Raw genomic sequence first — 27,879 nt, forward strand, 5'->3', positions numbered from 1 at the left:
CGAGGCACATTCAAAACGAAAGGCTTCAAATTACGACGCTTTAATTATAACATCAGTTAATAGAAAATGACTTGCACATTTATTTCTGCATAAACCTAGCTACAAATGACAAGCATAGGAAATGATTCACCCAATAGTTCATTAGAAGATAAAAGTATTCCCATCTTGTAATATCAATGCTTTATAAGAGACTAGTAAGTAAAGTGTGCTGGACGTGAGACTACAGATTTCAGATCTGATAGGGGATTACAAGTTAAATGGCAAATGGTATGGAGGTATACTGAAAACGTATGTTTTAAAATTGAAATTATAGCACAGATAAACATCTCTACGTTGGCTACGGTACACCCAACAAAGCTGAGCCTGTGCCACCCAATATTCCCAAATTCTATGGGACAGTCCCAAATTTATGTCTCATTGTAGCGTAAAAGTAAATGTTTGGATTGGATTACTCACAAATGCATGAGGAAACTCCAGTAAAAAATGGATGTTTACTGAAAAATTAGAGGGCACTCCAGACCCCTAAAACATTTTTAGCTTGCTGAAAAGCTGTATATATTAAGAATATGTCCTCTTTTTTTTCCCCCATTTTCAAAAAGTGCAGATTTCAAAGGAAAATCAACACTTTTCTAAATTAACCTGGTTACACCCCCCTTGGCTTTCAATCAGATAACAGGTCTTGTTACTTCCTGGTTTGGTTAGCTCAGTTGAGCTAAATGCAAGAGGCAGCAATTGCCCAGAGCACCTGCCTTGCAAAGACTTCTCATTGAGCTATGTTGGGAAATCTGTGAGCAGACAGCTATGCAGAAGTATGGGCTAGGGAAGAAAAAGAGGGCTTGCAAAGGCAGCAAGCAAGTGATCTGCAGTTTTTGCAACCTGTTTGTACATATACACCCAATGAAAAAAAAAGTATAATTAATACATGCAAGTTTTAATTTGGTGTATATCTACTAAACTGTGATTTTCATTTATTTTGTATTTGGGCTGTGGAATGTCCCTTCAACTACAAAGCAAAAACGAGAGCACAAGGTAGAAAAGACACATTTCAATACAATAATGCCTTTTCAACAGCTAATTTAGGCACTTTTTTATATTTTTGAACAAGCTTTTCAAATGCTCACAAGCGGTTAGAAACACTTCTCAAATTATTTATCTACAGGGGTTTACCAATAAAGTGTATTGAAATTTCTGTAGATAAATAATAAAAAAAAGTTTATCTAGCATTGTGATAATTTACATTTACAATTTTAATGGTTTGGAAATAGCAACGTGCTACTTGTACTTATTGCCCTATAACTTGCAAAAAAAAAAAAAAGCTAAGAACACGTTAACATTAGGTATTTCTAAAATTAGGACAAAATTTAGAAACTATGCAGAACGGGTGTTTTTGGGCGGTTGTAGATGAGCAACAGATTTTGAGTGTCAAAGTTCGAAAAAGTGTGTTTTATAAAAAAATTTTTTAACATATTTTATAATTTTCTTTATAGTAAATTATATGATATGATGAAAATAGAATCTCTAGAAAGACCATTTAATGGCGAGAAAAACGGAATATAATATGTGTGTGTACAGTAAATGAGTAAGAGGAAAATTACAGCAGAAATTAAAAAAAAAAAAGAGCCCTGGTCCTTAACGGTAAGAAAATTGCGAAACGGTCTGGTCACTAAGGGGTTAAAAAGCGTATCCACGGACCGACAAGCACAGAATGTCAAAAAAAAAAAAAAAAAGTTAACCCATGAGTAACGAAGCATTTGAAACGGTGCAGATAGCTTGCAATATATGACTAAATATAGCACTATGATTTCAAGCAAAACTGTTTTAGACAGCATGTATAACCTGATTGTTACTGGTATTCTGTTATGCCTGACTATGTTTACTCTTGAATTTCTTATAAAAGAAAAATTGCAATATATCTTAAATCTGACACCAAATGTCGACTACTACAACATTCTCTGTCAGTATTGAAACTTGTAATCATCTATGCACTTTCAAAAATAAAGAATTATAAAAAAAAAAAAAGCGTATCCACTCTGGGTTTTGCAGACGCCACACCGGCCACATCTACTACACCTCTCACCCAAGCCTGGGACCCAGAAGCAGTAATACCATTTGTGCCAAGAAGCACACCAAGACTCACACCAGCCACCTGACTGATCAGGGAGAAGACACCGCTCCGCGTTTGGAAGCAACCTGCAACAGTTCATATATGTCCTGTATTTGCATTTGTACTTTTCGCTTTAGTTCTCTCCATTGCCAAACTACTAACATGTTACCCTTTGGGTTCTCATACTTTACAAGGCCAGATCCTACTGGGAGCAGTTCAAGCCCTGGCTCGCATGCACATACACATTAGGTGCACCCACCAGAGGTGTACAACCCCCCCCCCCCCCCCGACACCCCCTTGGTTAGGGGCACTTACCTCTTTGGGGAACCAAATAGCCCTCCTGACACCACCTACTTCATCACTTTGGCTACCCAAACGACTGACTCACGCCCAACCCTCATGAGCTAAGAAGCTACACACCGACACTCTACAACCACCCTCACGTCACTTACTCGTTACTAACAAGCATGCAGAATGTTAACACCCCCCATCCACCCACTCTAGCTAGCCCATGCATACAGCCTCCAATCAACCTGATAGTGGATTACCATCACATAACCCAACTATGCTAGCATGCACCGACTCCAAAAATGGGGCTACAACCCTACTTCATATTATAAAAAAGTGCGTAATATCCTCAATGATGTAACAGTCCTTTGTAAGCCTCGCTCACTGTGTGATGAATGTTACAATGTATTATTACGAATGTGCCCGTCCTTGTTGTCGTGACAAGGCGGGCTTCTGTATAATTCGCTGCGCACCAAAAATAAAGAATTATAATTTTTTTTTTTTTAAAAAGCGTATCCAGAAATATTAAATGGTGGGGAGGAGGTGGCAAGAGGGTGGGTTTTACAGCACTGTAGTACACACAGACCTCAGAGACTGGCAGCGCTGGAATGAGGAGCTGTACATATGTAATACTATAACATAGTCGGAACCAACTAATATTCTGAGCTCCTAAAAAAATTTTTTTTTTTTTTTTTAAATGTAAGTCATGGGGTACACTTGCATAGCTTTCAACAATGGTGTCCTGGAGAATAAGGACCCTTTAGGAGGGAAGTAAAGCAACACAATAGTATCACTGGAGGAAGCATAGTGATAACATTACTAGCTCTGCCCTAGAAGGGTGGGACCATCCGCAAAATGGGTGGGTTCGTACAAGTTAACGGCAGTCTACACCACGCTGCCAGTCCATCACTCAGGCCGGACCACTGAGGGCAGGACACACAGGGAGCATGGTTTCAGTACTCCCTGCAGGGTCTAGTGTGAACATAGTGTAAGTGCTCTATGATGCGCGTGCTATGATTGCTGGGGACAATAAAAACAAAAATCGGGACTGTTCCGCCGACATCGGGATGGTTGGGAGGCATGACATCTGAAGATTCTGATTTTTTTTTCAGTTTTCTTCTATTTTGAGTGATTGCACACAATGCAATAAAATAATTACAAAACACTCAAGAAGATCCCTAATTAGGAAAAAAAAATCCAAGCTTTTAATACTTTATTGTTTTCGCTCTCTCTTAAAAGAGTTGACAGTTTTCCATTGTCATGGAATGCAGTGCCTTATGAGAGGCAGATCAAAGCAAGTCTGTCTTAATCATCTTAGCACCCAACAGATTAGTGAGCTACTGAGAGCAAACCGGATTGAAGATAGTTTTTCCAGAAATACAAGTTTGAGATGAGTCCTTATAATTTTATCTTTGAAAGGCAGACTGATCCTCTCGATCATTTCTCTCCCACTTTCCTAATGAACTTTGTTCTTCAATTAAATTCTAATTCCGTGATACCCAACTCCTAGGCTCTTCCGTAATCGGTTTCTTTTTATATACGAAGAAATAAACTACTAAAATTAGGCAATTGAATTCAAAGAAATATTTTTTTATTATTATTACTAACATTAATTTTGCACGGACCCTTTATTAATATGATCATTGACATTTATATGGAGTAAGCAGATATTTGGCATCTCTTTAAAATTGTAACCATCCTTATCTATACTTATCATAAAAAGCTCTAGATACAGGAAAAGTAACCAATTATTTACGCATTTACAAATTGTTTTACAGGTATAGATGTATTGAGGTTTTTTTTTTTGTTTTCTGTCTCAGAGGATGTTTTGGGATTCCCAAGCAAATATAAGACTGCAGGATAATACATTTAAGTAAATATAAAACAAAAAGTAAAACATTAACAAAGCGAACATGGCAGGTGTTCTTGGATTGTAAAAGCTTTAAGGAAACCCTTACCATTTACCTACCTGAACCTTGAACTTGGCAATGAACTTGCACTATAATAGCCATTACAGTAACAGAATTTTACTCTTATTTAAATGTGCAAATAGATTTGGGATAGTGTACAAGTAACAATTATATTTTATGTTTTTGCATTAGAACTGATGAAGACCATAGACATTACAATACCCCCCCTTCCCCCCTCCAAGGGCGTGTACACTTGGCTACACATATGGGACTGTTAATAATGGTAATGGGGGAGTCGCATATCTGTGGAGCTCCGCTTCAGCCCCACAGATTCAGAGACCTAAAGCTGAGAAAACCGCTCCAAAATCACCGAGCTTACCTGCCGCCCGACAGCGGACAATATGGGGCGCAAGCACAAAAGACAAACTTACACGGAGCGACCCGAGGCACCCGACATAAGGCTGGCGCTCCAGAGGCCTACACAGGCGCGGCCCGCCAAGATGGTGCCGGAAGCGCTGAGTGAGTTGGAGACATCTGACGACTCCCAGGAAGAGAGGGACTCCCAAGCCACACTCCCAGGCCCCACTCCCAGGTCTGACTCGGAGGAAGATGACTCCCCAGCCACTAAAGGAGACATCAGGAGGCTGCTGACTGACCTAAGACAGGTGTGGAAGGCCGATCTAAAAGAGACCCAGGATGAAATAGGGGTCTTGCAGCAGAGAGTCCAGGAGGTGGAGACCAGAGGAAAATCCAGGGATGTCCAACTCCAGGACACCAAGCAGCAAGTGGAAGGACTTGCTGAGCAGGTCCGTCGCTTGCAAGGAACGGTGGTGACACTAGAGTCCAGACACCGCCGCCGTAACATTCGCCTCAGGGGCATCCCTGAAACAATAGGCGGAGAAGACCTATTACCCTTTGTCCGGAGACTTACCTCCTCCATGGGCCTCAGATGTAACTCAGACACCCCGCTGATATTATCCACCTTCCGGGTACGCAAATCGCCAGCAGCACCGGCCGGTGCCCCCAGAGACGCGATAGCTACCACCAGAGACATAGCGGCGAAAGCTATGACCACTGGGATCGGTGAAATTTGAGGGAAACGAGGTGGCTATGTATAATGACCTCCCTTTCGCTGTGTTGGCTGCAAGGAGACAACCAAATCTGGTCACAAAGAGACAGAGAGCACTCCGTCCGATACCGATGGGCCACAGACGGCTCACTGGTGGTGCAACAGGGCACTGACGTACTCACCTTGTCCTCAGGGGCAGACCCAGAGACTTTCCTCAAAAAGCTAGGTTTGCTAACCACCGGGCACAACAAGAGAACCGAGAAACGCTATACTTAGTCTTGCAACACTTAATTAATATGATGCTGTAATTCAGGTGTCTATATGTTTATGTATATAGTTCCAGAAGTTTTAGAAGTTTCACACGCCTAATTTACTACCCCATGCATAAGTCCCATCCACCTGACTTCACAGGCACAGAATGTGTCGGTAGAGAATGCTACACTTCTGCATACTCACTTAGCAGGGATCCTCGTATAACAGCAATAAAAGTATAACAGTAATAACAGTATAAAAGTGAAAAGTAGAATAAGCAATTTGACACCTCGCAATGTAGATGTACGTATTTCACCAATACTGTGATTAATGCCATGTTTGCATCCCACCGAAATGTTACATGATCTTGTTATAACCTATTCAATAACCCATACAATGGAAAAATGTATACTGTGTGTACAAAACCAAATAAAATACAAAAAAAAAAAAAATGGTAATGGGGGAAGGGATGAACTTGCCATTGTCAATAGTCCCATATGTGTAGCCACGTGTACACCCCATTGGGGGAGGGGGAGGGGGGAGGACTATTGTAATGTCTATGGTCTTCATCAGTCCTAATGCAAAAACATAAAAAACCGTTGGAGACAATAAAACGCCTATGGGTGAAAGCATAAGAGAGTTATTAAACTTCTTATACTAATATTGGGGGTTATATTGACCACAATGGGCTTTTAAAAAAAAAAAAAAAATATATATATATATATATATATATTTTATTGGTTTTGTACACATAAGCATACAGTGTTATCAACAACGAAGAATAAAAAAATAAAAAAACATTAGACTGGGATATAAGGCACATAGTACAGCATTATCTAACAGAAGCTGTGGTGAGTGCCACTGCTCAACTAGTGTGCTGTGGTGGGTCATAGGCAAGTAACTGTACCCAGCTTGGCTGGAACATGGCTTTGATTAAAGCAGTTGGGAACTCTGGTAGCGTTGACAGCACAGGCTGACTTGTGACCTTATAGTCAGTGTCTGACTCTTGTGGGTGTTTGTGATGTGGACAGGGTCGATGAAGTGCCTTCGTCCGGGTCTCCCCCTGCTGCCTTCGTGTCTTGTTTAGCCGTTGCTGCTTCCACTGAGCCAGTGTGTGCCAGCTGTAGGTTCCTCAATAGTTCAGATCTTGATCTGAGGTTAAGGAGAGAGTCTTGTCTCCCTGCGGGACCAGCAAGGCTCCATCCAAGCCCTATCTGTAGCAGACTGAACTGTTCCTGAAGATTCTTGTGACTGGGGACAGTTTTCGTTTCTCTGTGAGAACCGTGAAGGGGAGGTCTCCATACAGCGCACCATGCGGACATCAAATTTAACAGACCCTTTTGCCCTGCAATAGGCAGGATCGCGGGACGAACCGCAATATCTCTAGTGACCACTATAATGTCTCTGGGAGTGTTAGTTAGGGCTGTGGCAGCTTTTCGGATCCTCACGGTTGGCTCCCATTGGCCCATGCCATTCTTGCATCCCCATTAACGCACGTTTTGGGGCGCAGGCATAACGTGGACAAATCAAATGTAACCCAGTATTAATTAAACTTACCTGGCCCTAGATACTGTGCCCTATTGTGGTTTCTGTTCCCAGTACCCTTTAGTGCATTCCTTGAGTTATTGTAGTGTATTCTGGTATTGACTTTGGCTTTGTTTCCTGACTGTGAGTTTCTCTTTAACCCTTGTCTGTCTTGTTAACTCATCTGACTATTACCGTGTACCCAACTTTGGCTAAGTTCTCATTTTCGCTGTCTCTCAGTTACCCTGACCTTGGCTTGTATTGTGACTATGCTTTACTCTCCGTCGAACGATAAGTCCACCCACTTTAAGAACTAGAAGTAATACGTTTATTTTCCTTCGTCCATCCCTTTCTATCCTAAACTCTGCGTGTTAGGATTATACCTCATGACACAGTTCCAATTCACTTTCTTTCTGTCAACTCCACAGTTACTTGTTGATAAAAACAAAACAAAACTGTAAGGTTCTGTGGAAAACATATCTAAACAAGTGCTAATAAGAACAACACCACCACCTCCAATTGAGAGGTCATTTAACAAGCTGCTCATGAGCAAACTGAGGCTAAGTTGTGATTTGACAGTGTTTTATGTAAATAAATTTCATGAGTAAACAGCACAATTTTTGGCAGTGGATGAGGATGTGGTTAGGTATCAAAGTGTAGAAAGGGTCTGAAATAACTAATTCTGTGCTAAACAAAATTGCAATTGGTGTATATGTAAGGAAATCCTACAAGTTTTAATGTAAGAGGGTAATGTTCTACAAATCTACTTAATGAAGGGTATTGACCGCATGCCAATATTAAAGGGACACTCCAGGCACCCAGACCACTTCTGCCCATTGGAGTGGTCTGGGTGCCAACTCCCACTACCCTTAACCCTGCAAGTGTAATTATTGAAGTTTTAACAAACTGCAATAAATACCTTGCAGGGTTAACTCCTCCTCCAGTGGCTGTCTACTAGAGGGCACTTCCTGGTTCATAGCACAGGTTTTCTGCGCTATAGCGTCGCTGGACGTCCACACGCTATTTGAGGACCTCCAGCGTCGCTAAAATCCCCATAGGAAAGCATTTTCAATGCTTTCCTATGGGGAGGTATAATGCGCATGCGCGGCATTGCCGCATATGCGCATTAGGTCTCCCCCGCTGGCTGACGTCGGCGGGGGAGGAGCGTGGGCGGACCATGGACCAGCGCCGTGAGACATCGGCGCTGGACTTTGGCGAGTCACTGAAGGGGTTTTGACCCCTTCAGCAACCTGGGATGGGGGGTGGGAGGGAGAGGGGACCTGCAGTGCCAGGAAAACAGATTGTTTTCCTGGCACTGGAGTGTCCCTTTAAGAATGAATCCAAAAGATGCTGTGGCTGATATAGACAAACTAAGAGCACTAAAACAAGTGAAAAAGGGGACAAAAATCCGTTTTACATGTACAAGCCCAAGTAAAAAATAGCAGTATCAAATCAGTAAAAGATTGTAAAAAGCATTGGCGCTAAGAAGGTGGCTATCGTATCAGTAGTTGACAGATTCAGCCTGTCCTTGACTTCTGGATCAGTCACCAAAATAAAATATCCTAGATAAAATGTCTTTGAAATACGCATATTGAAATTTCAACACAGTCAAAAGAGATCACAAACAAATCTATCTACTATGTCCTCTGGTCAAATCTGAACTTGACAAAAAGTGCAGCATTAGCCATCAAGTTTGGTCAATTCTTACAACCATTACTACCAAGAGATGTGGGAACCAGGCAATCTTCTGTACATCATGCTCAATGGAAGATCGCATGGACCCTCCATATATCTCTATGCTGTATTGTGCCGCTGATGAAGTACCATGAGCAAAGTAAAGAAGATGGAAATGCCCACAAGAAAGAGCTTAAGGCAAGTATAACTTACCTCTGCGGTTTGCTTCAGCCTCCATATGCTAAGCAGGGATGCCACTTTTTGGGATTTTATCCAAATCTGCAAAGACCTTCAAAGGAGACAGCGCAGATCTAAAAGGGAAAACACAGTCAATAAAAATGACACAAATCTATATTTCTATTATAACAAGGAGTCATTCTAGAGCAGATCAGTTGCTAGTATATGTGATCTGCCATAGAATGACCACTATAACTTCAAACCCTATAAACGGTTTAACATCAAAGGCTCACATAGCTGCAAATCAAAAGGCCTAATATAGACCATATGATTAATATCTGGCAAGACAAAGTGAGAATGCTTAGATGGTTAACACATTGTGCAGATAAACATCTGCCCGTCACCTAATTAGAAAATCACAATCCGATAGACCCACACAAATCTGCAAATGCGGACTCTCATTATAGAAAGAGGGAGATTTAAAAATTTAAATTATAGCAGCATCTTGGGGCAGAAAATTGAGAAGTATGAAGAGAATATAAATGTGTGGTGGCTAAAACATACACCAGGCCTCGCAATGGTCCTGAATACGGTCGGACAGTTCCTTTTCTAGGGTCCTGTCGTGTTGTCCTGATGCCTTGCATCCAGGGTAAACCAGGGAACTTGCCCAAGCTACAGAATGTGAGCATCATTATATGCACTTGTGCTGGTCTTCAGGCACTAGATCCATGGAAAGAGGGTTTCTGCAGTGCTCTCTCCATGGTCTTCTACATTGGGGCTGGCCTGGAGAAGGTTGGTCAGCCAGGAGGATGCTTGAACCCAGACATTCCCCTTTTATGAGGCCCGCCAGCGTCCTGATCTTTCAGCCTACACATACATTATGCTGAGCAATAACAGTAAAATAACGCCACTATTGAGAACTGGGGGGGAAATAGGAAATGAAAACATTATTGCGATCAGAAATAATCTGTGCTTCATTAGGTAGCACCATAAAAAAAATTAACTGCACCGGACATTTTTAATCTGTTCAACAGAATGTTTTTTTTGTGTGTTTTTTTAAATTTCTGTTAAAGAGGATTCACAGCTAACCTTTGCTTTAACTTGCCCATGTTACAAACACAATCTCATTAGTGAGTTTAAACAATCTCCACTCTTTCCTACACAGAGGAAAATTGGGAACTACTCCACAAATCACAGATTCTTTTATCTCCCATGACCTGTGATTATTCTCTGAAATCATGCATTTGGGGAAAATCACAGACAATTCGCCTCTAAGTGAAACTCTAGGGCTAACACAGTACAGAATAACCCTAGGCCATACGAGAAATCTCCAGAATTACAAATCCCAGAATTACAAATCATGAATAACTCAGCTGAAGTGTTACAGTAGATGCATTTGTATTCCAATAAAGAAATGGTAGGAAGCACACCAATTAATATCTACATTTTGGTGCCCGTGCGGCAGGTAAGGTTCACCAAACCTTCAAATAGTGAATAAAAAAAATTCAATGCATGGATGAAATTTTGTCCAACAAACAATTCATTCTTAATTTTGTTTGTTGTAATTTGGATTAGTCCTTTGCTCTTTCGAATGAATTTGAATATAATAAAACGAATGCCCAAGTCTAGTAATAACCTAACTACTCAAAAAAAGTCCTCAGCACACAGGAATATGAAGATCAATGGTAGTTTTTTTCAGCCTCTAAGGCTGGTCAATGTTTCAAAACTCCAGCAGCCCTTGTGCCACTTGGGCTACTGAGAAAGTATTAGGAAAATGAAGCCTCTAATCCAGCACTAGATGCTTGCCCAAACAAAGAAAAAACGCAAGGGATTAGATAAAGATTGACCTGTTGCACAGTACTCATATGGCAGATCAGTTTAAAACCAAGATGCCTGCATGAATGGTTCAGCATATCTGAGGCAATTTGGAAGGCCCTAGTCCAATGGTGCACCAATTCAAAGACAAAATATGAATATTCCCCCCGACTCATGAATTATGCGAACAGAAATATGGTTCTTACGTTAATTACTATTCGGAGAAGGAAAAAAAAAAACACTTTGAAAGTAGGACAGTTTGTACTTCAACCAGACCCTCACTAGTAACCTGGACCATAGAACTCTGATAGTGACCAAAGAAGTCACAGCAGTGTCTAGAGATCGAGGATAGGGAACATCAAAAAACAGTTATTTAAAAAATATATTTTTTTGAAGATAGGGTTGTTCCCAATGTGGTTCCTAATACATTGGAGCTCTGTGACACTACCTTCTCACGTGGCTTTGAGGTCTGTTGGAATTTTGTTTTAACTTAAATAATATTCCAAGAAAATAAACAAACAAACAAAAAATGGAGCACGCAAAGCACGGGTGATGCTTGCAGCGAATGCAAATGGGGCAGAAACACTGGAACACTGAGGTATCAGGGGAGACAATCCACAGGGAAAGGACACAACAGGTGGTGGCAGATTACATTAGTGGGCAGAGCCATAAACAGGACACAGGTGGTATGTACACAAACAGAGATCACGACTCCACACACAGTATATACACATTCATATATAACCACACAAACATGTAGCTGCCGTTAAACATTTTCCAAACATGCGTGTGTGTGTGTGTTCCTGTGTTTGGTTTAACCTTACAGATGCTGAAATGTGCGTAGTGTATTGCCCAACCCTCTTTTAAATGAATACTTAATTTAAGACGCATGTTCTATGCTTTTAACATTTTGTATTTTTGAAAATGCCACACACATATATTAAAACGTTAATATTTTATATTTGCACATCTACATATTTTATATTTGCACATCTACATATTTCCCAAATGTCTCAGTTTAGGAGTGGAAGACCCAATTTTGATTCCAAATTCCTCTGACCCTTTTTTCTATTCTAATAACCCTCTTTTGCCGGTACTCGGTATTCTTGATATGTATGAATTCAAAATCAGAGGTCCACAACAATAATACTCACAGTAATATCTTTAACCCCTTCAGGACTGGACTGTTTTGGCCATGTTGTACATTAAGGACCAGGGCTCTTTTAACACTTTTGTGGTGTTTGTGTTTAGCTGTAATTTTTCTCTCTCTCATTTACTGTTCCCATATAAATGATATATTGTTTTTTTCAGGACAAAAAGGGCTTTCTTTACATACCATTATTTGTATAATGTCATATAATTTACTTTAAAAAAAAATAACTTTTGCTTGAAAAATCTTTTACTTACCTACGAAAGCTAATGAAAAAAACTGCTAAATAGATTCAAAGTTTTGTCCTGAGTTTAAAAACACCCAGTGTTTTTTTTTTGCAAGTTATAGGGCTATAAGTACAAATAGGAAATTGCTGTTTCAAAATATATATTTTTAAAATGTATCACTTTTTATGAAGTCTAAATGTAATTTATTTACACTGATTTTAAAGAATATTGTAGCTTAACCCCTTAAGGACCAAACTTCTGGAATAAAAGGGAATCATGACGTGTCACACACGTCATGTGTCCTTAAGGGGTTAACCCCTTCATGACCACTGACAGTTCAGGACCGTCTTCGGAAAATTCCCTTGAGGACCGGTGACGGTCCTGAACCGTCATAACGGTAATATGTACTTATCTGATCGCCGTTGTTCATCCGGCGGCGATCGGCGTTGCTCTCGGTGTGGGGAGACTGCCTGACAGCCCAGACAGTCTGCCCGCAGCAAATTAGGACCCCGCGGCCACGTGATCGCTCAGCAGAGCGGTCACATGGCCACAATAGGTCATCTTGGACGTAAAAACCCAAGGGAAGAGTACAGAATATTTGATCGAGTCCTAACCGCAACATCTGAGGAAAGGGATTTAGGGGTGATTATTTCTGATGACTTAAAGGTAGGCAGACAATGTAATAGAGCAGCAGGAAATGGTAGCAGAATGCCTGTTGGAGAGGGAGAGGTATTAGCAGTAGAAAGAGGGAAGTGCTCATGCCATTGTACAGAACACTGGTGAGACCTCACTTGGAGTATTGTACGCAGTACTGGAGAAGGATATTGATACTTTAGAGAGAGTTCAGAGAAGGGCTACTAAACTGGTTCATGGATTGCAGGATAAAACTTACCAGGAAAGGTCAAAGGATCTTAACATGTATAGCTTGGAGGAAAGACAAGACAGGGGGGATATGATAGAAACATTTAAATACATAAAGGGAATCAACACAGTAAAGGAGGAGACTATATTTAAAAGAAGAAAAACCACAACAAGAGTCTTAAATTAAAAGGGCAAAGGTTTAAAAAATAATATCCGGAAGTATTACTTTACTGAGAGGGTAGTAGATGCATGGAATAGCCTTCCAGCTGAAGTGGTAGAGGTTAACACAGTAAAGGAGTTTAAGCATGTGTGGGATATGCATAAGGCTATCCGAACTATAAGATAAGGCCAGGGACTCGATCACCAACCACCTCCGTACTGCCGGCATGGAATACCGATGGGGCATACCTAGGACTTTAACGGTGATCAAAAACGGGGTCACACACAAACTTACCTCCCTGAATGATGGACCGGCATTTCTGCGGGCCCTCGGCCTGCCACCGCTGCCAGTGGCCTCAACGGAGACCCCCACACCACGAGGCGGAGCGAGGCCAGGGGCTCCCACCTGAACCATACCCCGACAGAGCGGTCTATCCAGTACCACATAATCCTCTCATAGAACTGCTCCTGCTCATATTATGTTACAATTAAGACCGTTCTTTATTCCGCATTGTTGAAACCTGGTTCATGAATGCTCTTGTTTCTGTTTACATATGTTTATTATCTCTCGTATTTTAGCCACACTTAACAGTATTTATCACCACACGGTAAAGCGAACATGCAACCGTCCACCACGAATAAGTAAGCACGGCCCTCGGGCTCAGACACCATACACATAGTTGACCCAGTTTGCCTAATCCAACATCTCACATATCATAGTAACTGGGCACACAACAGCAATGATATTCAGCACCCATGCCCAAGGGGCCGTATAAGGATAAGCCTGGTATTAGTAACTATCCCCATCATGTAATCTTGATATAAAGGATATCTCAGCACCCCAGCTCTTCACCCCTCAGATCTGAGCGACAACCGCATTCACTAAGTGGGGCTGCTTACTACTCTTACTTTTATTTTAATAAGTTAGGCTTGTTCATTATAATTTTTAATTTTTTTTTAAATGAGGCTGCCCACTATAGGAGTCTAAGTAATTGAATATGCTATTGCTCCCTCATTGTGTATGAACATGCTTTTACTCCCCCTTTCCATTCTGTACCCCTTTTATCATTGCCTCAATAAAAGAAAGAATTAGAAAAAAAAAATGTGTATATATATATCTCGCCAGGGACTAATGAAAAGTATTTGAAAAAAATGGGCAGACTAGATGGGTCGAATGGTTCTTATCTGCCATCACATTCTGTTTCTATCAACAACTCACCTAAACTTTCTCAGAACAACTCTGCATCTGGCCACAGTGTATTTGAAAATTTTGGGAGATAAGCATCTGCAATAAAAAATATTTTTGTGATTTAATCCATCATTCGTACTCAGCAGTATCACGTATTGTGCAAAAATCATCTTTTTTTTACATGCAAACGTTCAGCAAAAAGTTATGTTAAAATTACACATACTGTGTATCATGTAAGTGAAAAGGTTCATAAAATATGTCCTGGTCCCAATCAAGCACAGTTGGGTGTCAAACCTACCTAGAACAGTGATTGGTACTGAACAGGATAGTGAATCAACCGTCACAAGATATCGTAATGAATATATTGCTGCCCAAACATCACAGGAAATGTGTGTTTCAAACATGTATGGTCAGCGTTCACTACTGTAGAGTATCATGCATCTTAACACTGGGAGCTATGGAATCGCCAATTACAAAGCGTGTGCCACTGGTAATGCCCATAATAGTTTCTCTTGCTTAGAAAGCGGGCCTGTGCACACGACGACATACAGCCATTTAATCTTTTTTAGTATGGGGCAACTCTCAGACATCTTTCCATTCTAAAGTCTCAATAGTATTTTGGTTTTATTTTATTGCGATCATGAAGACGTGATCAATGTTTTGATCATGTCATGGGTTGGAGGCATGGTAGTTTCCCTTTTTTACATGTGTGTCTATCCCTATTTTCCTGACAGTGTCCTTAACAGACATCTTTTCTGTTGCCCCCAAACATACAGGACAAAGAGGGCATTTCAAGGTTTGCTGCCCAGGCACAGCTCCCTGGTGTAGGTAGCTAATTTGTTTTGTAGACTTGATCAAGGTTCGTAGCTAAAGGGTTCCACAGTTCTGTGTTATACAAATATGTGCCTATTCTATAAGTAAGACAAACTTTGCCGTTAGAGAGATTCTCGATGAGGGAGGTCTGCCATTCAGTAAAGCTACTTTTGGATCAGATTTGATATTGACTCCAAATAGATCCCGTAAAAAGCGAAATACAGCAAAATCATAATTACTGTTCATACATAGACATCAAAGTGTTTATTACTGGAATCATTATAGAAAGTTGAAAAATTTTACAGGCATGACTGCTCCATTTTTATTTCGCATACCATGATGACTAATGAGCTATATAAATCCTCAACAGTTAGAACTTTGAGGTCTACAACGCTATCAGATAAAAATGTTGTCGGCTTCCAAAAAGAATCATGATCAACAGTCCAAGTGTGGAACAACAGATGGGCAAGTGTGTATTTTCTTCTCACACTATTTATATGAATACTTTGTATGAGAAAATATAGTATGTTATTACGTTGGTGGTCGCATGAATCTGAAGCGTGATTCAGCACATTAGTAGTAACTAGACTTGGGTGTCTGCTGAAATTTTCGTTTCGTCTGAGTGTATGCGTAGTTTGGGCCAAACCGAATTTCATTTCAGAATTTAATTCGGATAAATGAAATTCCATCCGTGCCGCTGGCCGCGGCTGCATCTTGCAGCCATTTAGTATATAACTAATATAATAATTTAGTATATAAACTGATACCCTTGTAGGATTGCCATATTTAAGGGTACAACATTAGGGAGATGTTTAGTAGATAGCTCCTTTTAGGTATCCTTAAAGCAAGTATTAGGGAGCGATCTACTAAGAAGCTGAAAGACAAAAATTAGGAAAGTCTTTCCTTTTCATAATTTTGCTCTTCCAAGAACTATAAAATACTTTGTATTTGTAAAAATTGGGGGTTAGAATCCTCCCTTTTGCCCATACCTCCATGCCACAAGTAGGGGTATGTCTACTAAACAGACTGCTCGCTATTATAAATAATATATATATTTTTTTTTTAAAAGGACAAGTGACTGGGCAGCTATTGCTGACCAGTCGCTAATCCAATAAATGGGGTCCTAGCACAGGCCCTTATTGTGGGGCAGCAGGGGTGTATTAGCCGCGAGGCAAACAAGGCATTTGCCTTGGGCGGCATTTTCCAGGGGGCGGCAAAAAAAGCCGCCCCCAAATGCCCAAGGCAAATGTCTTGTTAACCTTGCGGCTAACAGACATGCGGCCGGCGAGGGAGCACTTCCCCTGAGCTGTCTGCTCAGCTCCCTCGCCGGCCACAGAGTGAGGCTGGGAGGCGGAGCCGGAATATGACGTCATATTCCGGCTCCCAGCCTCACTCTGAGGCACGCGAGGAAGCTGAGCAGACAGCTCAGGGGAAGTGCTCCCTCGCCGGCCGCCCGCCAGGCAGTGACGCCCGATCGCCCAGCAGCCACTAGACCACCAGGGAGGAAGAGACACCCCTCCCCCAGCATTCCCAAAGGTAAGGAGGCTGGGGGGGTGTTAAATTTTTAAAAAATGTGTTAAAAATAAATTTTAAAAAGTGTTAAAAATAAATTAAAAAAAATGTGTTAATGTGGGTGGGTGAGTGTGTGTCTGTGTCTGTTAGTGTTTGTGTCTGTTAGTGTCTGTGTCTGTTAGTGTCTGTGTCTTTTAGTGTCTGTGTCTTTTAGTGTGTGTCTGTGTCTTTTAGTGTGTGTCTGTGTCTGTTAGTGTGTGTGTGTCTGTTAGTGTGTGTGTCTGTTAGTGTCTGTGTCTGTTAGTGTCTGTGTCTGTTAGTGTGTGTGTCTGTTAGTGTTTGTGTGTCTGTTAGTGTTTGTGTCTGTTAGTGTCTGTGTCTGCTAGTGTCTGTGTCTGCTAGTGTCTGTGTCTGCTAGTGTCTGTGTCTGCTAGTGTCTGTGTCTGCTAGTGTCTGTGTCTGCTAGTGTCTGTGTCTTTTAGTGTGTGTCTATGTCTGTTAGTGTGTGTGTGTCTGTTAGTGTCTGTGTCTGTTAGTGTCTGTTAGTGTGTGTGTCTGTTAGTGTTTGTGTGTGTGTGTGTCTGACTGTGTGTGTCTGACTGTGTGTGTCTGTTAGTGTGTGTGTCTGTTAGTGTGTGTGTCTGTTAGTGTGTGTGTCTGTTAGTGTGTGTGTCTGTTAGTGTGTGTGTCTGTTAGTGTGTGTGTCTGTTAGTGTGTGTCTGCTAGTGAGTGTGTGTCTGTTAGTGTGTGTCTGTTAGTGAGTGTGTTTGTCTGTTAGCTAGTGTATGCGTATCTGTCAGTAAATGTGTGTGTGTGTATTTAGAATGCGGGGCGGGGGGAAAGGTTGGGTGGGGGTGGCGCGGGGGGGAAGGGGGGCCCTGAGTTTTGTCCTGCCTAGGGCAGCACAAAACCAGGATACACCACTGGTGGGGCACATACATGACTGCAGACCCACAACCCCTACGTTGCCCAATAAACACACAACACCTGTATAATGGATAAGGGCAACGGCCACAGCTTTATTGAACATTTTGACCAGCATTAAACCAACTGTCAGCTGATGGGGTGATTCATCCATCAGACAGATCTCACATCCTTTTTCCAGAGTCCAAAGCAGCCTGCCTTCCGCCTTCAGCCCAAGCATGCTGCGACTCCCCAATCCGACTTGGCACTTGCCTTCCCATGCGCTGGCCAGGTATTCCGCCACCGCGATGCCGGCCCCCTACCCTCTCGCCCGGCATCGCGCCCCCCGCCGCCAGCGCCTTCTCAATCCCACCCTGCATTCCCACGTTGAAAATATCCAAACCAATCAAGCTTAAGTGTACCCCATCGGATCGCATCAGTGCGCTGTTATCCCCCTCCAACTCCACATGCCGGACTACGATGCCCCCAAGCTGACGAACAAATCTCGAAACCGCCACATTCAACTTGCGCCTGCTGCGCTCCAGCCCTTTTGCATAAGGCAACAGCTGCCAGCAGGGCCTCGGGATCACCTCGGACCACACCAACGTTACATCCCGAAACAGTGCCATGCAACGGGCGAGATCGTCCTTCATATCGTGTATGAGATCCACTGTCCGGACCCGCCCCAGGTCATTTCCCCCTGCATGGATGACCAACATCACCGAACTGGGAACAAACCTGCTCAGAAAACGACACTCTGGGTACACCTGGCTCCACGACAACCCGCGAATGCCCCTCCATCGGACCCGTACTTGATCATATGAAAACCCCAGGTTGCGGCCATAAGGGCGCTCATCCGCCCGCCTCGCTGCCCAATAGATGTAAGAATGCCCTAGTATCCATACGTAACGTGGGCGAGAACCTAGAATAAACAAACAGAAAAAACTGAACGGGAAGAAACTGTTACTCACCCCGACATTAAACCCTATAAGAGGTGCGGCCGGACATACAGCTGAAACCTACCTGAACTCCACCGCCCCAATTCCCGCACCTCCGCCGGTGAAAATCACATCCCACTAGCCTGTGTGGCTGCCCCAATCCGGAAGGAATGGGCCGAGTACCCTTGCGGGCTCCTCCCGCTCGCCACCAGGGATTCACGCAAGATCTTGCTAAATTGATATCGCGTCATAGGAGACCCATCCTGATGCACCAGCAGCGCACCCCCGCCCGAAGGGCGGACCAGCAAGAATCTCCGAAACAGGAGCACTGGGCAATATTCTCCGCCCGCTGCATCAATACGTACCCACGCTCCTTCACCTCTTTGATCCGTCTTGGACTTACGGATCTGAATGTCCAGCCCCTTGACCGCCCACCGCACATCCGACACCAACAGCGGCGGCGCCACCCGACGACTGGCGGCCACTACCTCTCCGATCCGCAACGCCACAAAAAAACAAAGAAAAAGCGACCCCGAACAACAACGCCTCGTACTCTGAGCTACACACCCGCCGCAGCGCCGCCAGGAGTTCCCACAGAAGCTGCACCGAGATAGGCCTCCTCTGATCCGGGACCCTCCTCCGACGCCACCCACGCAGGGCTCTCTGAATACTAAATTCCCTGGTCATATCCTTCCAACCCAGGAACCGAAACAAGAAGGACAGGGCCGACATGGCCTTCTCCGCTGCAGCACATGACCGCCCTTCCTCCAACAATTGCTCCAAAAACAGTAAGGTTACCTCAAAGCGCCCCGAGTCCGACGCCAGGCTACCTTCCCCCGGAACCAACCCGAGCCACTTGGACCACACTGCCCGGTAGGAATTCCACGATGATGCTGACAACGACTCCGTCACCAACCCCATCAATCTTCGGAACCGAGCTCCCATAGACTGCGGGCAAGGCTGCCCCACCTGCTCCGACCTCTGGTGCCGCCTCTCGGAAACGCTGCCACTGGAACCGAGAAAGCGCATCAGCCACAACATTCAACACTCCCGGAACATGACACGCCCTAACCCACACATTATGCTGCAAACTCAACAGGACCAATCGCCTCAGCAACACCAGCACCGGCGGCGAAGCCGACGTTGCACGATTTATCACATGTACAACACTCATGTTGTCCGTGTGGAAATCAACCGTTCGGTCCCGTAAATCGTGACCCCATAACTCCATTGCAACTACAATCGGGAAGAGCTCCAGGAAGGTCAGGTTGCGCATAAGATCCTTACCCTACCAGTTGTCCGGCCAGGCCTCCGCACACCACCGGCCCCGGAAGTATGCCCCAAAACCGAGGGAGCCGGACGCATCCGTGAAGAGTTCCAACACAGAGTTACCAACCGCCGCTCGCAACCAACACGATCGGCCGTTGTACTTCTCCAGGAAAGAACTCCACACCTGCAAGTCCGCCTTAAGCTTTCTCGTAACCCGTATAAAATGATACGGCTCCCGAATCCCCACCGTCGCCAAAGAGAGCCGGCGACAAAACGCCCGACCCATCGGCAAAACCCGACATGCGAATGCCAGGTGACCCAGCAGCACCTGCATCTGTCGCAACTGTACTTTATGCGCTCCTTTGACTAGGTCGATCCAACAAAACAGCAAAGCGACCTTGGCTTCCGGCAACCGAAAAATCATGTTGGTGGAATCAATTTCCACCCCCAGGAACGACAGCACCTCTGCCGGGCCCTCCGTCTTCTGTTCCGCGACCGGGATGCCAAAATCAGCTGCCACCTCACGAAAAACGCGCAGAAGGTCCCCACATACCCCTGTCCCCCGTTTCCCTACAAACAAAAAATCATCCAAATAATGTGTAACTGAACCGAAACCCGAAACCTGAATGACCACCCATTCCAGAAACGACGCAAAAGACTCGAAATAGGAGCAGGAAATCGCACACCCCATCGGCAGACACATGTCATAGTAGTAACTACCCTCGAAGTGGCAACCGAGGAGGTGATGACACTCCGGGTGAACTGGCAACAAGCGGAAAGCCGATTCAATGTCGGACTTCGCTAACCAGGCTCCAACCCCCGCGTCCCTGACCAATTCCAACGCCCTGTCGAACGACGCGTACCGGACGCAGCTGAACTCCTTATCAATGCCGTCGTTAACAGACTCACCTGCTGGATATGATAAATGATGAATCATGCGGTAAGCTCCCTCCTCTTTTTTGGGAACCAAACCCAACGGCGACACCCGGAGATTCTCAAATGGCAAGCGGGCAAACGGCCCCGCCATCCTCCCCAAACATACCTCTTTTTCCAGTTTTTTCTGCAACATCCCTTCCCTACCCTGAACCGAGCGCAAGTTGTTAGCAAAACGCGGCTCCGCCGAGGGAACAAACGGAACCCAAAACCCCGACGAAAACCCGTCCGCCAACAGCAACGCCTCCCGCCGCTTAGGATACCGCGCGAGCCACGGCGCCATCCTTTCCACGCTCACCAGGGTCCAGGCCTTTAGGTGCGGCGTCCGCCCCACCTTTTGGAGGAGCCTGTTTTCCCTTTTTGAAACAGCGCGCTGCAGGATGCGCTCCTCCACAGTGAGAACACTCGTGTCTAAAACGGCAGGAACTATACCACCTGCAATGGCTCTCAAGAGCCAGCAAACCCCTCGTTTGGGACCAGCCGGTGTCCCTGTCTGGCCACCGGCTGCGCCCTGAAAGGGCGCCGGCCGGCTGGGAGTCATGAGAAGCAGCCAGAGGCTGCCGTCCTGCACCCCGAAGTCCAACCCGGGGCACACCGCCATTTTCTGCCGAAATTGCTGGTCATAACGAAACCAGCATTGCCCGCCGTAAATTTTGTAAGCCCCCCAAATGAGATCTAGGTATCCAAATAATGAAGGGGCCCTTTCCGGAAACCGCCTGGACAAGACGCTGGCGAAAACCGCAAACCCCTGCAACCAGTTCCCGAAAGTCCTCGGGAGTTGCTTGCCCTTGTCCCCTTCCCCCGGCTCCCCCCTTCGAGGCCTATCTACGGAATCCTTGTCTGGCGGAACCAGGGATAACAAATCCACAAATTCACCACGCACTATCTTCTCGCGCGTCTCACTGGGGACATGCATGCCCAGCGGAGACAACTCACACCCGGGTATGCTGGGGCGAAAAGCGCACATTGGAGCTGCTGGCGCGGGCCCTAGCGCAGGCGCTACTGCCCCCCCTTGCGTTGCCCCTGGTAACCCTGCCACTAGAGCCCTAAGCAAGCGCAAAACTTCGCCTTACGACTCCCTGGACCCTATACGGGTACCCAGGCTACCCCATGCGCCTGCGCAGGCTGACTCACCAGACACAGGAAGGCTGCCAGGCACACGGTCCTCCAGCTGTTCCTCCTGCTCCTCTGCACTGTCTTCTTCTCCCATGGCCGGTTCCTCCTCTAGATCCAGCCGGCCTCTCCACAGGCCGCCATCCTCCGCTGCTTCCGGCCGACCACCGCCATGGCCGCCATCACCCGATGTGCTGGGCCGACCGGCAGCCCGGCCGCCGTCCCTCCACGAATCCTGGGGACTTTCCAGGCCAGCCTCCCGGCTGCCCGACTCTCCGGACCGGTTTGCCCGGTTCCAAGATGGCGGGGCCTGTGACGTCCGCACGCTCCGGCGCACAGACGTCACGTACGCGCCCCGCGGCACTTCTGCTGACGTCACTCTTCCCGCGCGTCGGGCGCGCTCAGACGTCATATCCGGCTGGGCCGGAAAAGAAGCCGGACTCCTCGACCTCGCACCTCGTCCGCCGCCATCTTGATCCCGCCGAACAGCCTCCAGTTCCCGCCGCAGCCGCCCTCCTGCAGCCCGGGTAGATAAGGGGACACCTCCAGCCGCTCCGCTCACTCCGCTCGCCCCGGTCACTCTCGGTCTCCCGCTGCTTCGCCGCACCGGGCTGGGGGAAAGGCGCGTAGGAGGTCTGGATCGCCTAGGCCTCCTACCGCCATCTTGCCTCTCCTCGGGCTCCGCCACTGCTGCAACGTCGCTGCCACCCTGCAGGCCGGCCATCACTTCATCCAACGACCCAGAGCCATTCGCCGCCATGTATGCCTGCAGCATCTCCACCAGGGAATCCTTGGACACCGCTGCCATAGCTCTTCACTTGGAAAGGCGAGTAGATAAATTTGTTAAGGTCAGTAAAAACTTCTTTTCTATTCTTATAATTTTTTTATTTTTTTTTTAAAACTCTCAGGAGGTGTAGGAAGGTAGGAGATTGAAGAAAAGCTCCTGTTAGATCTGTTACTACCTGCTGAGTGGCCAGGGCCCACCCCCCAGGCTCCCATATATACCAGTACCCTACTCGCTACATATGTATCCCCTTTAATCCATCCCCCCTTTCCTGGGCAGCAGTCATGTTTTTCCCTTCCTTATTCAGTCCAGGGAAACCTATAATTAACAGGGGGGGACATTGTGTCTCCCACCGTGCCCCACGAGTGAGGGCTATTAAGCTAAACAGGGGTTAACCTAGTTTCCTCCTCCAGTGCCCACACATGACTAAGGGTCAGTGCTATCAGAAAATATGAACGGTGGGATATAGCGAGATGGAGCTAGTCATGGGTGGTTTTGTTTGAAAGTCCCCAATTGCAGGGCACGGGGGGGGGGGGGGGGGGGGACTATGTCCCCTAGTTAATTATTTCATTAGGTGCCACACTAAAGTTTAAATCTGAATCCACTCACAGGGAATGAAGTGGATGTGGGTAGTGGGTTTGGTGTGTGTCATTATAGAGGATGCAATGTGTGTGTTTATGGAATGTAGTGCATAGTCAATGTGTGTGTGTGTAAAGGGGATGTAGTGTCTCTGTAAAAGAAAAAGTGTATAGTGGATGCACCGTGTGTGTGTGTGTGTGTGTTTGTGTGTGTGTAAGGGATGCACTGTATGTGTAAGTTATGCATAGTGTGTGTGTGTGTGTGTGTGTGACGGATGCATTGTGCATTTCCATGTATGCAAGGGATGCATTGTGTGTTTGTGTGTAAGGGATGCATCTGGTGTGTATGGGATTCATTGTGTTTTTCTGTGTGTGTAGTGTGTGAGAGTTTACGGGGTGGGCTATGGGAATTTTGTGGTGGTGAGACAGGGGAACAGCTTTTAATTTTTCAAGTTTTTTTCCCCCCACTCCCTATTTCTTATCCAGGGAGGGGGGGACAGAGCATTAGAGCATTCTACTGGATTGGTAGTGAAGGCTCTTTTTGCGAGCCTTGGCACCATGTAGAATCAGAGCGTAGGTAACTGTGGCAACACTTTGAAAGGCGGGACTTGCGAGAATGAGAGGACCAGCCGAATTTCCTATATATCATGTAAAAAAAAAAAAGAAAAAAAAAAAACTCAGATTGGACAATCTCAAACCCATCTGTCACCAATGAATATATTTATATGGCTGTAACACAAAGGCACACAAACATCTCAACTCACCCATTTCTGGGCTTGTCACTTTCCTGTAGAATAAAATAATTTTCTTTATTTTCTAATGTCAAACAATCCAGACTGACTCCAGACAGCAGGGGGCGGAAACTCTGGACCTGATCGACATCTGGGAGAATAAAGAAATCTACTAAATTGCTTGTATGCAAAAGAGGTCTGACCTCATCCCATTCATTAATTTCACAAATCCCTTAGCTACATTTAAATTGCACTAGCCTCCTCACTTCCAGCTATAATACATCTTTAAAAGTATAAAAGATTTTTACCAGTCATTTGCAAGTTAGATTTCTTCCTGCATGCCTCTATACGGATGTGAAACTTTGCACCCAGAGGAAGTTCATGTGAACTTTTCCCCAGAGCTACTGGGTCTATGCATTTGGTGCTTTGCTACACCTTTTGATATGCAAATCGCAAACAATGGGTTAGGAGACATTATCTACTAAAACAATATCAAGAGGTGATGTGCCTACTGTTATACATATTCTGAATAATGGTGATATTCTTTGCAAAAGAAGTACAAACATGATTGCAGTTTCACTTAAACCGTTTTGGGGAAATGGAAAAGCCAGTTGTTCTAAGTCGCAGACAGGTCTAGTAAGGTTTCTATGGAATTGATCAACTGTGACAATTCCACGAATTAAAAAAAATATTTCTATACTAGGTGTACAGCAAGAAATAGGGACTTTTAACCTAAATTCTTTTATACAAGTTGTGCTTAAAATTGGACAAAAGTGAGATGGAAGGTGTAATTAACTTTGAATTCCTACAGTCACGTCTGCCCTCCACTCTAAGCCCCTCAGGGCTGGTTTGAAAATTTGTGCTGGACACAAAGGGCATCAAATCTATGACATGCAAATTATGGGTGTGCTTACAAGGAGTCAAAATTAAATTTTGAGTTTTCTTTGCTGGAATAGAATAATTACAGTACTAGAAAATGTGTAACTAGGATTTTCTGTTAATATTCTCTGCCTTTCTCATGTTACCGGAGGATACCTATTTAATAGCATTGGACAGATATTTTGCTAAAGTGTTTTCTGTATGTTTTTAAATCTGATTAGGTGGGCTAAACTAAGGTTACACATTTCACATTTGTTCTTGATGTTGATCCAAATAAAGGCAAAAAAAACAAAAACTTCCAATTCTGCTACAAACTAGGAAAAATTCCTTCTTGACCCCAGATTGGCAGTCAGATCTCTCCTTGGATCAAGAAGCTATTACCCCACTAATTAAACATTATATCCCTGTATATTATGTTTTTGCAAGTATTTATCCAATTGCGGTTTAAACATCTGCATAGACACTGATAAAACCACCTCTTCAGGCAGAGAATTCTACATCCTTATTGATCTTACTGTAAAAAACATTTCCTATGCCTTAGATTAAATCTATTTTCTTCCAGTCCAAATGCGTGACCTTGTGTCCTATGTATAGTCCTGTTTATGAATAGATTTCCAGACAAATGATTTGTATTGGTCCAGAATATATTTGTATAATGCCATCTTATCCCCTCAGAGGAGCTGTTTTTTCCAAACTAAAAAGATTTACATTTGTTAAGCTTTCTTCATAACTAAAATGCTTCATTCTTTTTATTAATTTTGTAACCCGCCTCTGGACTTTTTCTAGTGCCATAAAATCCTTATTTAGAACAGGTGCCCAAAATAACAGCATATTCATGGTGTGGTCTTATCAGTGATTTATAAAGAGACAAACTTATATTTTCATCCTGAGAATTAATGCCCCTATTTATACATGATAATACTTTACTGGCCTTAACAACTGCCGATTGACATTGCATGTCGTTGCCTATATAAATTCCCAAATCCTTCTCATGTGTTGTTATCCCTAATTCACTACCATTTAGGGTGTAAGTTGCTTGTGCATTCTTTACCCAAACTTTTAATTTTTCTACATTAAAGGGACACTCCAGGCACCCAGACCACTTCTGCCCATTGGAGTGGTCTGGGTGCCAACTCCCACTACCCTTAACCCTGCAAGTGTAATTATTGCAGTTTTTTTTTATAAACTGCAATAATTACCTTGCAGGGTTAACTCCACCTCTAGTGGCTGTCTACTAAACAGCCACTAGAGGGCACTTCCTGGATTATAGCACAGGAAACCTGTGCTAGAGCGTCGCTGGATGTCCTCACGCTGTGTGAGGACCTCCAGCGTCGCTAGTTTCCCCATAGGAAAGCATTGAAATGCATTTTCAATGCTTTCCTATGGGGAGCGCTAATGCGCATGCACGGCATTGCCGCACATGCGCATTAGGTCTCCCCAGCCGGTGGGCGGGATCAGTCTCGCCCACTGGCCAACGCAATCATTAGGAGGAGCAGCGGCGGAGGGAGAAGCAGTGACGTGGGACATAGTCGCTGCCTTAGGTAAGTTACTGAAGGGGTTTTCACCCCTTCAGCAACCGGGGATTGGGGGGTGGGAGGGAGAGGGGACCTGCAGTGTCAGGAAAACGGATTGTTTTCCTGGCACTGGAGTTTCCCTTTAAATTTCATCTGTCATTTGAGTGCCCAGTCCCCCAATCTATCCATATTCTTCTGGAGCAAAGCAATATCCTGCTCACATTCTATTACTTTACAGAGTTTTGTGTCATCTGAAAACAAAAGTTCATTTTGAAAGCTGTTAAATATAAGCGGTCCCAGAAGAGAACCCTGAGGGACACCACGCTCCACTTTTGTCCATCTTGAAAATTTACCATTAATAAAAAAACTCTGTACTCTAATTTTAAGCCAATGCTCTACCCAAGACCAAGAATTTTAATCTAGAACATTTTATTTTAGTTCGAACACTAACCTACACTAACTGTATCAAGGTGCCCCATTTAGAAGTAATTAACTGAGACACTGATAACGACGCGATGCTGAAGGATGGTGCCAAATCTGAATTCTCAAGCCAAGGACACTAGACAATGACTAAGATTACATGATATGTGTATTACTTTATAATAATGTGGAGTTTTGGTGGTTATTCACTAAAGTGATAATTTAAAGAAACTTTTAAACTGAAGGCCAAAATAGACAAATTGGTAAAATTCTCAAAGTCAGATAAGCTTCCAGTTCAGTGGATTGCTGTTGATACTAGAGTGAAATGTGGGTGGTGCTAAGATGATTTGTTTTTATATTTAATTTGGCAAGTTCACCAATATATTGTCAAGTATGATGCAAACGTGTTATGGCTTGAAAAAGACATGTTAGTGTCGAAACATTGCTGTTCTCTGAATAAACCACCATTTATCACCACTCGGTGTGTGGAGGCTCTGTTCGAAGCATTATTATGTAGAGGTTAGTAGCTAGACTCTTGCACTCAAGATTACTCCAAGCACCATGAACACTTCAGTGTTTCTAAGTGGCCATGATTGTTGGAGTCTGAATATGCAGTGTAAAGAGATATCAGAGGTTGCTGCTGTAACTCCACCCCCAACAGCATCATTAACCAGCCCAGAACAAGAGTTACAGGCTGACTAATGTTAAATCTGTGCATACTGGGCTCTGTTGTCAGCTCCCATAGAATGCTAGGGACAGACAAATCTCCACATTCTGTGCCACCCTACCCCCCCCCCTCAGTTTTTTTTGTTGTAGTAACTAAAAACAACAAAATTCTACTCAACATATTTTTATTTGCAGAAAAATAAAAAAAGTTTCCATGTAAGTTTTTCCAGTCTAATTCAAACACCATCACTTCATCATTAGCTTTTTTCACAAAATATAATCTTTTGTATTATTTATACAAAGCTTGTACTTGACAGGAAACACTTGGTTTATGAGGTAATTTAATCCAGTTACTGGGAATAGGAAACTTTAAAATCTTTATGAAGTCACATCTGGGGAAGCTAGCTAAATACAGTGTGAGGGATCA

The 27,879-nt window shown here is 44.2% G+C and overlaps 1 protein-coding gene across 1 annotated transcript in view; it reads right to left on the reverse strand.

Moving 5' to 3' along the window:
* SORBS1 (sorbin and SH3 domain containing 1) overlaps positions 1–27,879 on the reverse strand; it is a 317,838-nt gene that overhangs the window by 231,182 nt on the left and 58,777 nt on the right. The window contains exon 2 of the mRNA XM_063434302.1: positions 9,035–9,132. The gene's annotated coding sequence lies outside the window, so the exon portion shown is untranslated. The remainder of the gene's footprint in view (positions 1–9,034; positions 9,133–27,879) is intronic.

Source organism: Pelobates fuscus, chromosome 10 (assembly GCF_036172605.1).
Source record: "Pelobates fuscus isolate aPelFus1 chromosome 10, aPelFus1.pri, whole genome shotgun sequence".
NCBI lineage: Eukaryota > Metazoa > Chordata > Amphibia > Anura > Pelobatidae > Pelobates > Pelobates fuscus.